The sequence below is a fragment of the Scyliorhinus torazame genome, chromosome 15 (assembly GCF_047496885.1).
Source record: "Scyliorhinus torazame isolate Kashiwa2021f chromosome 15, sScyTor2.1, whole genome shotgun sequence".
NCBI lineage: Eukaryota > Metazoa > Chordata > Chondrichthyes > Carcharhiniformes > Scyliorhinidae > Scyliorhinus > Scyliorhinus torazame.
The window spans coordinates 154,788,353-154,800,789 of NC_092721.1; positions in this window are offsets into that span (position 1 = coordinate 154,788,353).

Consider the following 12,437-nt stretch of genomic DNA (forward strand, 5'->3'; position numbering starts at 1 on the left):
CACCCCAGAGTCTAGTGAATTTTGGTAAATTATCACTAGTGCATTTGCAATTTCCCTAGCCATCTCTTTTAGCACTCTGGGATGCATTCCATCAGGGCCAGGAGACTTGTCTACCTTTAGCCCCATTAGCTTGCCCATCACTACCTCCTTAGTGATAACAATCATGTCAAGGGGTTTTTCCACGAAACCCAATATCGGGCCGTCATTTTGAGCCGTGGGCCGATAGCGAGGTCCAGCGACTGGACCCCCTCCCCATCGCCGCAGTGCAATTCTGTTCCCCCCACACCACGGGAATTTCTGGGTCACCACCCACCACAGTGCAACAATGTCCTGACTCCTCCCAGCAGAGACCCCCATTACAGAGACCCCCACAAAATGAAAAAATGAAAATGAAATGAAATGAAAATCGCTTATTGTCACAAATAGGCTTCAAATGAAGTTACTGTGAAAAGCCCCTAGTCGCCACATTCCGGCGCCTGTTCGGGGAGGCTGGTACGGGAATTGAACCGTGCTGCTGGCCTGCCTTGGTCTGCTTTCAAAGCCAGCGATTTAGCCCTGTGCTAAACCTGCCCTTGACCAGAGAACCCATTCAGGGACCCCCACCAGAGACACCCACCAGGGGCCCCCACCAGGGACCCCCACCGGCGATCCCCATAGGAGAGCTCCCCACCAGGAACATCCATTACACAGACCCCCCACCAGCAACCCCTCCAATTACAGAACCCCCACCAGAAACCCCCCCATTACAGAGACCCCTGTGTGGAAGCCCCCCAATGAAGAGACCCCTGCCTGGAAGCTATAGAGCAGTCCAGACAAACTGTGAAAAATATCAGTGCTTTAAAACTCAACTATGCAACACGCCTGCTGACTGAGGCAGAGGAAGCAGCACCTGTAAATTCCTGGAAAGTGAAAGCCAGAGCAGCTTTGTTTAAATCCCCTCAGATCTTTGATCTGCAAGACTTTCATTCACATCAATGTGAAATTGGTTTTACTAGGTTGTAATTGACAGCTTGCACACACCCAGCTGTCTGCCTTGTTTAATCTCATTTCTCTTCGCAGTCGTCAATTTCAAGTAGCCTGCTGTGAAACTAACCGCAAGGCCTATAAACATACAAAACATACAGCTACGATTGACAGCTTTTGGACCACATCAAAGCTGTTAAGTGCTCTAACTTCCCACAGACCTGTCCAATGGAAGCCCTCCCTCCCTCCCTGGCAACACCTGGGAAACCGGGTTACTGCCTGGGCAGGACCCTCTCCCTCGGGGACTATACTTACCTGTGCGCTCCCGGAGATAACTGTTTGGCAAAAGCTGTTGTATACCCTGCCAATGTGATGTCATGTCGGTAGGGGTGGGGGGAGGCGGGGGGTTCGGTGGATAGGGGATCCTAATGTGGGGGGGGTGATACAATAGGGAAGCTCTCAAATTATATTTAAATATATGATTATGGGCTTTCCGACCTTTAATGGTGGGAATCCCACTACATCATTGTTTTTGGGGTGGGGAGGGTGACATTGGGAACTGGAAATCTTGCTGGCATAAAGGCCATTCGGGGAATCCCAATGAAATCCCCAAAAAACAGGGGCGGAGACCCCAGCCAGAGTTTTGGACGAGCTCAGATTTATGTAAGGAGTAAGATGCGAGTCAGGCCAGGGAAGCATGGGAATGGGTAAGAGGTCACAAAGGTTTGGTCGAGGATTCCAGTAGCAGATGAACTGAGGCAGAGATGGAGTTGGATGATCTTGCGAAGGTGGAATTGGTGGTCTTGGTGTTGGAATGGATATATGTTTGGAAGCTCAGCACTGCTTCAAATACCACACTGTCATAAATTACAGTGCTAAACAGGAACCTTTACTCACACCTGGGTTCAATTCCAGCCTTGGATAACTGTGTGTGGAGTTTGCACATTCTCCCCGTGTCTGCGCGGGCTTCCTCTGGATGCTCTGGGTGTTTCCTCCCACAGTCCAAAGATGTGCATTTAGGTGGATTGGCCACGCTAAATTGCCCCTTCGTGCCCAAAGATGGGCAGGTTAGGCGAGGTTACAGGATAGGGCGGAGAAATGGGCCTAGATAGGGTACTCTTTCGGAGGGTCAGTGCAGACTCGATGGGCTGAATGGCCTCCTTTTGCACTGTAGGGATTCTCTGGTGCTATGAATTCAACTAACTTGCAATTTGCAATAAGTATGACAGGGGCTTACATTAACCATAGAAGCTTGCCCAGACCATCTAATTACCTGATTGTGGCTTTCTCATTAAATAAAGAAATACCCTAAGATGCTACTAAATCCCCCACGTTCTACTTACAACAAACTTAGAACGCGGTTAAGTTAGAAAAGGAGAACACTGTGCCATTATTGTCTTAAGTTTCTTTTTACGCCAGTATGCATTTGTGGGGTTTGCAACGGTCTGCACACTAAAATAGTTATCGGCTTTCGAATCTCGAAAGCAGCTTTGTGAGATCAAAACATCTGAAATCGATAACAGAAGACTTCCTGTTCAGCCAGTTAAAGTTTTGATCATAGATCCCAGAACAATTAAGTTAGAGAGAACTTTCCTCGCCAGTTTCTGATTGGTTACAGTTGGATGACTGAATCTTAAGAATGTTGACCATGTGGAAATGAGTTTGGTCGGACTGAGAGGTACATGACACTGTCGCCCTGAGCTGAATTGTCACAAGTCTTCATCAAGTAAAAAAATCTGATCACCCAAGTCATGTAATTTTGACTTGGAAAAGGCAATCCCTTTTACTGGCAGTAAAGATTTGTTACCCATGTTCCTGCGTTTACACAATATACACTACTTTGATGCCAAAAGATAAAGAGATTCTGTATTTATGTAATAACTTCAAAACCAGGTTATATTCTGCTGTATTACAGCCCTAATTAAATATTACTACACTGGATATAGTCTTACATCCAGAAATCAATTCCTTATTTTTGTAATCAAGACTGAGCAAAAACTCTGGCAGCTGACTTTCTTCACTTTGTACTTCAGGAAACAAAGCCATATGGTTCAGTTGCCGAGGGTATAATTAATAATAAATTTAAAGCAAATAATATGTTGGAAACACGAGCATAACGCCATCTTCTTGACTTAACCAAAGAACAAACTTCTTGCAGAGTCTGAAAAAAAAGCTTTTGAAATAATGCCAGCTAAAGATCCAGTTTATGAATCTGTCTCCAACAACTAAACTGGTCTGTTTATAACAAACTGGGTATTTTGTGTCACTCACCTAAGGAAAAGTGGAATAAAAGCAGGAAATGCTGGACTGCCTCAGCTTGTCTGGCAGCGTCTGTGGAGAGAGAAACAGTGATATCGTTTGAGTCCATGTGACTCTCCTTCAGGGCTCTCAGAAGGCAGGGTGTGATTTAACACGCAAAAAACAGAGTCCTATTTTGGGCGTGTAAAGCGGGGTATTTCTTGGTGCGTGCAGTGCCAAGAACAACCCCACTATGAAACGGGACTCTGTCATTTTTTGTTTCTGGCCTCGGTTGGAAATGCCCCTGTGGTGAACCACTGTATTATGGGATGTAAGGTAGGACCTGCACTACTGGTTTGCCGGTAGCCCCTGCCGGCTGGCTCCGCCCACTAAGATCTGTATAAATATGTGTGACCTCCATTGCCCTGCCATTTCGCCAGCTGCAGCAGGAGGCCACGCATCGGACTGCAATAAAGCCACAGTTGTACCCCATCTGCGTCTTTGTGCAATTGATTGCGCATCAATTTATTGCAGTCAGATTTTTTTTCCACAGAATGGATATTAAAATCAAACCAGATCGCCTGCAACTGGATCCGCACTCGCCCGACGCCAGAAAAGACTTTAATTACTGGCTAGCCTGCTTTGAGGCCTACATCAATGCTGCGAATTCCGCGCCAACGGAGGCTCAGAAGATAAACGTCCTGTACTCCAGACTGAGCTCCAGCGTGTTCCCGTTGATCCAAGACGCCTCGAATTACGTGAAATCAATGGCACTCCTTAAAGAACCCCTTAAAGTGTTCAGAAGGCGAACACGCTCTTCGCCAAGCATGTACTCGCCACCCGCTCACAACTACCTGGTGAGTCCATTGAAGACTTCTGGCGCGCCCTAATTCCACTCGTCCGGGACTGTGACTGTCAGGCCGTTACGGCCGCTGAACACGCTAATCTCCTCATGCGCGATGCTTTCGTGACGGGGATTGCGTCGGACTGCATCCGAGAACGATTACTGGAAGGGGCCACGCTCAAACTAGCGGAGACGAAAACCTTGGCACTCTCCATGACGGTTGCATCCCATAATGTACAGTCTTACCCGTCCCGCCACGCTGCCCACCCTTCTACCCCTTCCTACTCCTCCTGGACCCTGCCGACGACCTCTTCAGCTGGGGCCCCGCCTTCCCAATACACCTGCGCCGCACGCCGATCCGCGCACCCCGGGGGTCCCGGCTGCTACTTCTGCGGTCAGCAGAAGCACCCCCGCCAACACTGCACGGCCCGCACTGCCGTTTGTAAATCCTGCAATAAGAAGTGCCACTTCACGGCTGTGTGCCAGGCCCGCGCAGTCGCTGCGATCGCGCCCGCTATCGCCCCCTCCCCCACGCCACACGCACAATGGGAGCCGCCATCTTCTCCTCCCGGGGCCATGTGCGACCAATGGGCGCTGCCATCTTGTCCCCCTTCAGCCACGTGCGCCCCATGGGTGCCGCCATTTTGTCCCGACACTGCAGTGGGCGCCGCCATTTTGTTCCCCACAGGGTCTCCGGACATCCCGAGATCGGAACCGCACATGCTCGCCATCCGAAGCATCCGACGACTACCCGCAGCTCGCTTTGATGACGCTGGACCAATCTCGCCCGCACAACCTGCCCACTGCGTCGACGACGGTGAAAATCAACGGCCACGTGACCTCGTGCCTGCTGGACTCCGGGAGCACCAACTATGCCCAGTGGGTCCCAAACTATGCGGCCAAGGCCCGCCCACTCATTCAGTCCACCCAATTCCCTCTCGCAGATGAGGCACAGCAGGCCTTCGCCCGTATCAGAGCAGACATCGCCAAGGCTGGGATGCGCGCAGTGGATGAGTCACTGCCTTTTCAAGTAGAAAGCGACGCTTCAGACATCGCCCTTGCCGCCACTCTGAACCAGGCAGGCAGACCCGTGGCATTCTTTTCCCGCACCCTTCATGCCTCTGAAATTCGACACTCATCCGTCGAAAAGGAGGCCCAAGCTATCGTTGAAGCTGTGCGGCATTGGAGACATTACATAGCTGGTAAGAGATTCACTCTCCTCACTGACCAACGGTCGGTAGCTTTCATGTTCAATAACACACAGCAGGGCAAGATCAAACATGATAAAATCTTGCGGTGGAGAATCGAACTCTCCACCTACAATTACGAGATTTTGTATCGCCCCGGTAAACTCAACGAGCCCCCAGACGTCCTCTCCCGAGGTACATGTGCCAGCGCACAAGTAGACCAACTCCGGGCCCTACACGACAGCCTTTGTCACCCGGGGGTCACTCGATTGTACCATCTGGTCAAAGCTCGCAATCTGCCCTACTCCGTCGAGGAAGTAAGGACAGTCACCAGGGATTGCCAGGTCTGTGCGGAGTGCAAGCCGCACTTCTCCCGGCCAGACTGTGTGCGCCTGGTGAAGGCTTCCTGCCCCTTTGAACGCCTCAGCGTGGATTTCAAAGGGCCCCTCCCCTCCAACCCACCGTAACACGTACATTCTCAGTGTGGTCGATGAGTACTCCAGATTCCCCTTCGCCATTCTATGCCCCGATATGACGTCTGCCATCGTCATCAAGGCCCTCAACACCATCTTCGCTCTGTTCGGTTTCCCCGCCTGCATCCACAGTGACAGGGGATCCTCATTCATGAGCGATGAGCTGCGTCAGTTCCTGCTCAGCAGGGGTATCGCCTCCAGCAGGACGACCAGCTACAACCCCCGGAGAAACAGGCAAGTAGAACGGGAGAATGGGACGGTTTGGAGGGCCGTCCAGCTGGCCCTACGGTCCAGGAACCTCCCAGCCTCTCGCTGGTAGGAGGCCCTCCCTGACTCTCTACATTTCATCCGGTCACTATTGTGCACCACCACTAATACCACACCCCATGAACGTGTTTTTACCTTTCCCAGGAAGTCCACATCCGGGGTGTTGCTCCCGACTTGACCCCACCAGACCAACCCCTCCCCCCCCTTCCCGCACAAGAGGGCGAAGAGGATTTCGGCATGCTCCCGGAGTTCCCCGATGACTGGCCAGCATCAGCATCGCCACCACCGCCATCGGTGCCACCTCCACCACCGCCAGCACCGACTTCGGCATGCCCCCGGAGTTCCCCGATGACTGGCCAGCATCAGCATCGCCACCATTTCCATTTCACCAGCTGCAGCGGGAGGCCACGCATCTGACTGCAATAAAGCCACAGTTGTACCCAATCTGAGTCTTTGTGCAATTGATTGCGCATCAGCTCCACCCCCCCCCCCCCCCCCCCCCAACACCCCGAGCTGCAGTTTCCTACTTCCTGCAGTGATCAGCTCAGCTCATCAGCGCAGGAAGAGATCGGGGCAGCATTTAAAAATGACGCCCCGATCTCACGACCCCCTTCGGACACCCACCGTGGCGTCCGCCCCCTCCCCCCACTGCCCCATCTTACCTCTTAGGGAATCCTAGAGCCTGACTCACCCCACCTGTTAACGACAGGGCACCCCAGGGCAGCATGGTGGCGCAGTGGTTAGGACTGTTGCCTCACGGCGCCGAGGTCCCAGGTTCGTTCCCAGCCCTGGGTCACTGTCCGTGTGGAGTTTGCAGATTCTTCCCGTGTTTGCATGGGTTTTGCCCCCACAACCCAAAAATGTGCAGGCTAGGTGGATTGGCCACGCTAAATTGCCCCTTGATTGGAAAAAATTAATTGGACACTCTTTAAGTTTATTTATTTTTTTAATTTTTAAGGACAGGGCACCCCAGGACTCAATTCCTGGCATGGACAACCTGGCCTGGACACCTTGGCACTATCCTGGCATGATGGCAGTGCCACCCACGCACCCTGGCAGTGCCACGGTGGCACTTGCAGGGTGCCCAGGCAGCAGTGCAAACATGCCAGGCTGGCTTTGCCAAGGTGTCCAGGTGCCAGTGGGAGTGCCAGGGTACCATCCTGCCCAGAACACCAACCATTTGGGGGCCTCCGATGGCCTGGGAGACACACCCAGTATCTTCCTCAGTACCACGGGGGGGGGGGGGGGGGGCACTCCCAATCGAGGCCAGAAACAAAACGACAGAGTCCCGTTTCATAGTGGGGTCGTTTACCTGGAACTTTACCTTCATTTTTCATGTGTAAAGGTCTTGGAATGTGTCTTGAACCACAATCTTCTGATTCAGAGGCAAGAGTGTTACCAGCTGACAGAAGGAGAGTCAAGAAGGGCGGCACAGTGGCTCAGTGGTTAGCACTGCTGCCTCTTGACGTCGTGAACCTGGTTTTGATCCCGGCCCCGGTCACTGTCCCTGTGGAGTTTGCATATTCTCCCCATGTCTGCATGGGTCTCACCTCCACATTTTCCCCGTGTCTGCGTGGGTCTCACCTCCACAACCCAAAGATGTGCAGGATAGGTGGATTGGCCACGCTAAATTGCCCCTTAATTGGGAAAAATTAAGAAAAAACGGTGAGTAAAGTGACCAAAGGCTATGGGGGTAATTTTGATCTCACCCACCTTGTGGGAAACCCGGTTGGACTGGATCCTCTTAGCTGATTTTACTTCCCATTACCAATGAGAATGGGAGAAGACGGTGGAGGAATATTTGGACAAGGAGCAGGAATTTGAAACAAATTCACTGGGCAACAGGGGGCCAATGGAAGCTAGTGACAGGTGTACAGAACTTGCTATTGGTTGGGATTCAGGCAGTGAACCTCTGGATGGCTTGGTAGTTGAGTCGGGTGATGCTTGAAAGATTGGTGAGGAGAGTATGGAGGTGGGAAAGGTACGGACCAGGATTTTATAGCCTCTCCCACCCAGTGGTCCTTCCGAACTGAATGATTTAAATGGCTCGCCACATCCTTAAAGTCCAGGGCCATAAAATTCTGGCCACAGATCCGGAGAGATCGTGAGAGATAAGCTGAAGGCAGTGATTTGGAATTAATTGGTAAGAAGGCAAGGATAGTATTCTGAAAACTTTGAGTTCAAAATGGGCTGAACAACTTTCTTCACCTGAACCTAGCTATTTAAGATAGATCAGTAAATGGCATTAGAAACTAATGGGCTAATCGTACCTCCTATTGCATTTCACAATTAATTTAGTTAACTCAACACGCTCTGTAGTTCTGACTCTATATTCTAGTAAAAGTACTAAGCCTAGTAAGAATATATATGGTGAAGTGAGGCAATATTCGAGTGAAGTAAGAACTCCATCATAAACCTGTTGGGCCAATGGTCTGCAACTGTGCTGTAAAAATCTATGTATTTCCATAACATGCAATAAGATTTAATTCAGAAATATATTTAACATTTTAAAAAATGTATGTAAATACATTCTTAGAAACAAAGAAAGACAAAAGACTTGCATTTATCTAGCACCTTTGACAACCTGGGGTTGTCCCACGCACCTTACAGCCAATAACTACTAAAGCCTTTCTATAAAACTTGGGACTTCAATGCAGTGTGTGCAGCGTTTTACAAGCTGAATTTCCTTGGAGGAGACAACAGCTCCTGCTTGGTGTGGTGTCTTCAGTACACCATTCTGCTTTTATGTAATCTATGGTCAATGTGCCATCTACTGTCAGCATTCAACAGTACAGGAAGAACTTCATCATTGTAAGCACTGTGGTGAAGCAAGGAATTTGAGAAATATATATGAATCTGTCAAAAGACATGCTGATGATTCATTTCAGTTTTAATGTCAAGTGTTTTGAGTTTGGTTCCATCTTTACGGCTTAACCAAAATTGAGCAATATTTCATTATCTTGTATGCACCCCGATATTTAACGTGGTGCATTTTCTCATTTCCACAATATCCCTTTTCCGTCATGGAAGCAGATGGACATCTCGCTTTCTTAGCTTTGATAGCTCATATATTAAACTCACCAAGTTTCCTGATTGGCTAAAATTTACCAGCAACTAATCACAAAACGCAATCACTTTCTTCACTGTCTCTGGACAAATCTTTCCAACAGTTTATATTAACTGGCCATGTTGTTCCCACCTCCATTTTAGTCCTCCTCTTAAGATACCATGCCCTAACCTAAGAGGGCACTGGTGTCCATGGTCTTCCATTTGATTGGTCCATGATTAGATTTGGCAAATATTGCAGTTGTTTACCATTGCTTTCCGCTATATGGCTGACCAGAAAACTCTCCCACTCCTACCATCTGCCATCAGGATTTATAGGCTGATAATAAACCTGTTTGGTCAGGTTATGAACACACCTTCCTGAAGTGAGACTTCAACCTGGGGCTTCTGGCCAAGCGGTAAGGTGCTACTACCATGCCACAAGACCTGGCCATCCTCTTTGGCATCTCCGAAAGACTTGTAGTGTTCAAGAATTTGCAAAGCTTTACAAAAACAGTCATTCTTTTACAGCAAGCATTATAGCCTGAACATTAGGGCTGGGGAAACAATGAAAAGGATAGAATATATTCAAAGTGATTTTAACTCTGCTGGCCCAGGCTGTTAGGCAATTCAAATTACTTGACTCTTCTGTAGATGCTGTGAGCTGACAATTCACCATTTTAACCTGCTCAACTGTGCATGTAGTAAGGACGCCTGCCTCAAGCAGGCCACGTCCTTCTCTACACTGGTGTGTCGGATACCAATGACATCATCCAGAATGAAATGAAATGAAATGAAAATCGCTTATTGTCACAAGTAGGCTTCAATAAAGTTACTGTGAAAAGCCCCGAGTCGCCACATTCCGGCGCCTGTTCGGGGAGGCTGTTACGGGAAACATCCTTGCACGTCCTGTCGAGGATACCGTTCATGATCTGTTCTACTTTCAAGCCCAAGTACTTTCTACACTCTTCCCAGCTTGGGACAAAGTTATTGCATCTTTCAGAAGAATGAAGAGTTAAAATTTCTGATTTTTGAGCCATTTTTATGTTGTTTCTCGGATTAAATTAGTCTAAAAATCAAAATATAACAAATGTTCAAAAGGTCGCGCCTGCCAGGAATTACACCATAGAACATAGAACAATACAGCGCAGTACAGGCCCTTCGGCCCACGATGTTGCACCGAAACAAAAGCCATCTAACCTACACTATACCATTATCATCCATATGTTTATCCAATAAACTTTTAAATGCCCTCAATGTTGGCGAGTTCACTACTGTAGCAGGTAGGGCATTCCACGGCCTCACTACTCTTTGCGTAAAGAACCTACCTCTGACCTCTGTCCTATATCTATTACCCCTCAGTTTAAAGCTATGTTCCCTCGTGCCAGCCATTTCCATCCGCGGTAGAAGGCTCTCACTGTCCACCCTATCCAACCCCCTGATCATTTTGTATGCCTCTATTAAGTCTCCTCTTAACCTTCTTCTCTCCAACAAAAACAACCTCAAGTCCATCAGCCTTTCCTCATAAGATTTTCCCTCCATACCAGGCAACATCCTGGTAAATCTCCTCTGCACCCGCTCCAAAGCCTCCACGTCCTTCCTATAATGCGGTGACCAGAACTGTACGCAATACTCCAAATGCGGCCGTACCAGAGTTCTGTACAGCTGCAACATGACCTCCTGACTCCGGAACTCAATCCCTCTACCAATAAAGGCCAACACTCCATAGGCCTTCTTCACCACCCTATCAACCTGGGTGGCAACTTTCAGGGATCTATGTACATGGACACCTAGATCCCTCTGCTCATCCACACTTTCAAGAACTTTTCCATGAGCCAAATATTCCACATTCCTGTTGTTCCTTCCAAAGTGAATCACCTCACACTTCTCTACATTAAACTCCATTTGCCACCTCTCAGCCCAGCTCTGCAGCTTATCTATATCCCTCTGTAACCTGCTACATCCTTCCACACTATCGACAACACCACCGACTTTAGTATCGTCTGCAAATTTACTCACCCACCCTTCTGCGCCTTCCTCTAGGTCATTGATAAAAATGACAAACAGGAATGGCCCCAGAACAGATCCTTGTGGTACTCCACTTGTGACTGAACTCCATTCTGAACATTTCCCATCAACCACCACCCTCTGTCTTCTTTCAGCTAGCCAATTTCTGATCCACATCTCTAAATCACCCTCAATCCCCAGCCTCCGTATTTTCTGCAATAGCCTACCGTGGGGAACCTTATCAAACGCTTTGCTGAAATCCATATACACCACATCAACTGCTCTACCCTCGTCTACCTGTTCAGTCACCTTCTCAAAGAACTCGATAAGGTTTGTGAGGCATGACCTACCCTTCACAAAGCAATGCTGACTATCCTTGATCATATTATTCCTATTTAGATGATTATAAATCTTGTCTCTTATAATCCCCTCCAAGACTTTACCCACTACAGACGTGAGGCTCACCGGTCTATAGTTGCCGGGGTTGTCTCTGCTCCCCTTTTTGAACAAAGGGACCACATTTGCTATCCTCCAGTCCTCTGGCACTATTCCTGTAGCCAATGATGACATAAAAATCAAAGCCAATGGTCCAGCAATCTCTTCCCTGGCCTCCCAGAGAATCCTAGGATAAATCCCATCAGGTCCCGGGGACTTATCTATTTTCAGCCTGTCCAGAATTGCCAACACCTCTTCCCTACGTACCTCAATGCCATCTAATCTATTTACCTGGAGCTCAGCATTCTCCTCCACAACATTATCTTTTTCCTGAGTGAATACTGACGAAAAATATTCATTTAGTATCTCGCCTATCTCTTCAGACTCTACACACAACTTCCCATCCCTGTCCTTGACTGGTCCTACTCTTTCCCTAGTCATTCGCTTATTCCTGACATACCTATAGAAAGCTTTTGGGTTTTCCTTGATCCTTCCTGCCAAATACTTCTCATGTCCCCTCCTTGCTCGTCTTAGCTCTCTCTTTAGATCCTTCCTCGCTACCTTGTAACTATCCATCGCCCCAACTGAAACTTCACACCTCATCTTCAGAAAGGCCTCCTTCTTCCTCTTAACAAGAGATTCCACTTCTTTGGTAAACCACGGTTCCCTCGCTCGGCACCTTCCTCCCTGCCTGACCGGTACATACTTATCAAGAACACGCCGTAGCTGATCCTTGAACAAGCTCCACTTATCCAGTGTGTCCAACACTTGCAGCCTACTTCTCCACCTTATCCCCCCCAAGTCACGTCTAATGGCATCATAATTTCCCTTCCCCCAGCTATAACTCTTGCCCTGCGGTGTATACTTATCCCTTTCCATCCTTAACGTAAACGTCACCGAATTGTGGTCACTGTCCCCAAAGTGCTCACCTACCTCCAAATCCAACACCTGGCCTGGTTCATTACCCAAAACCAAATC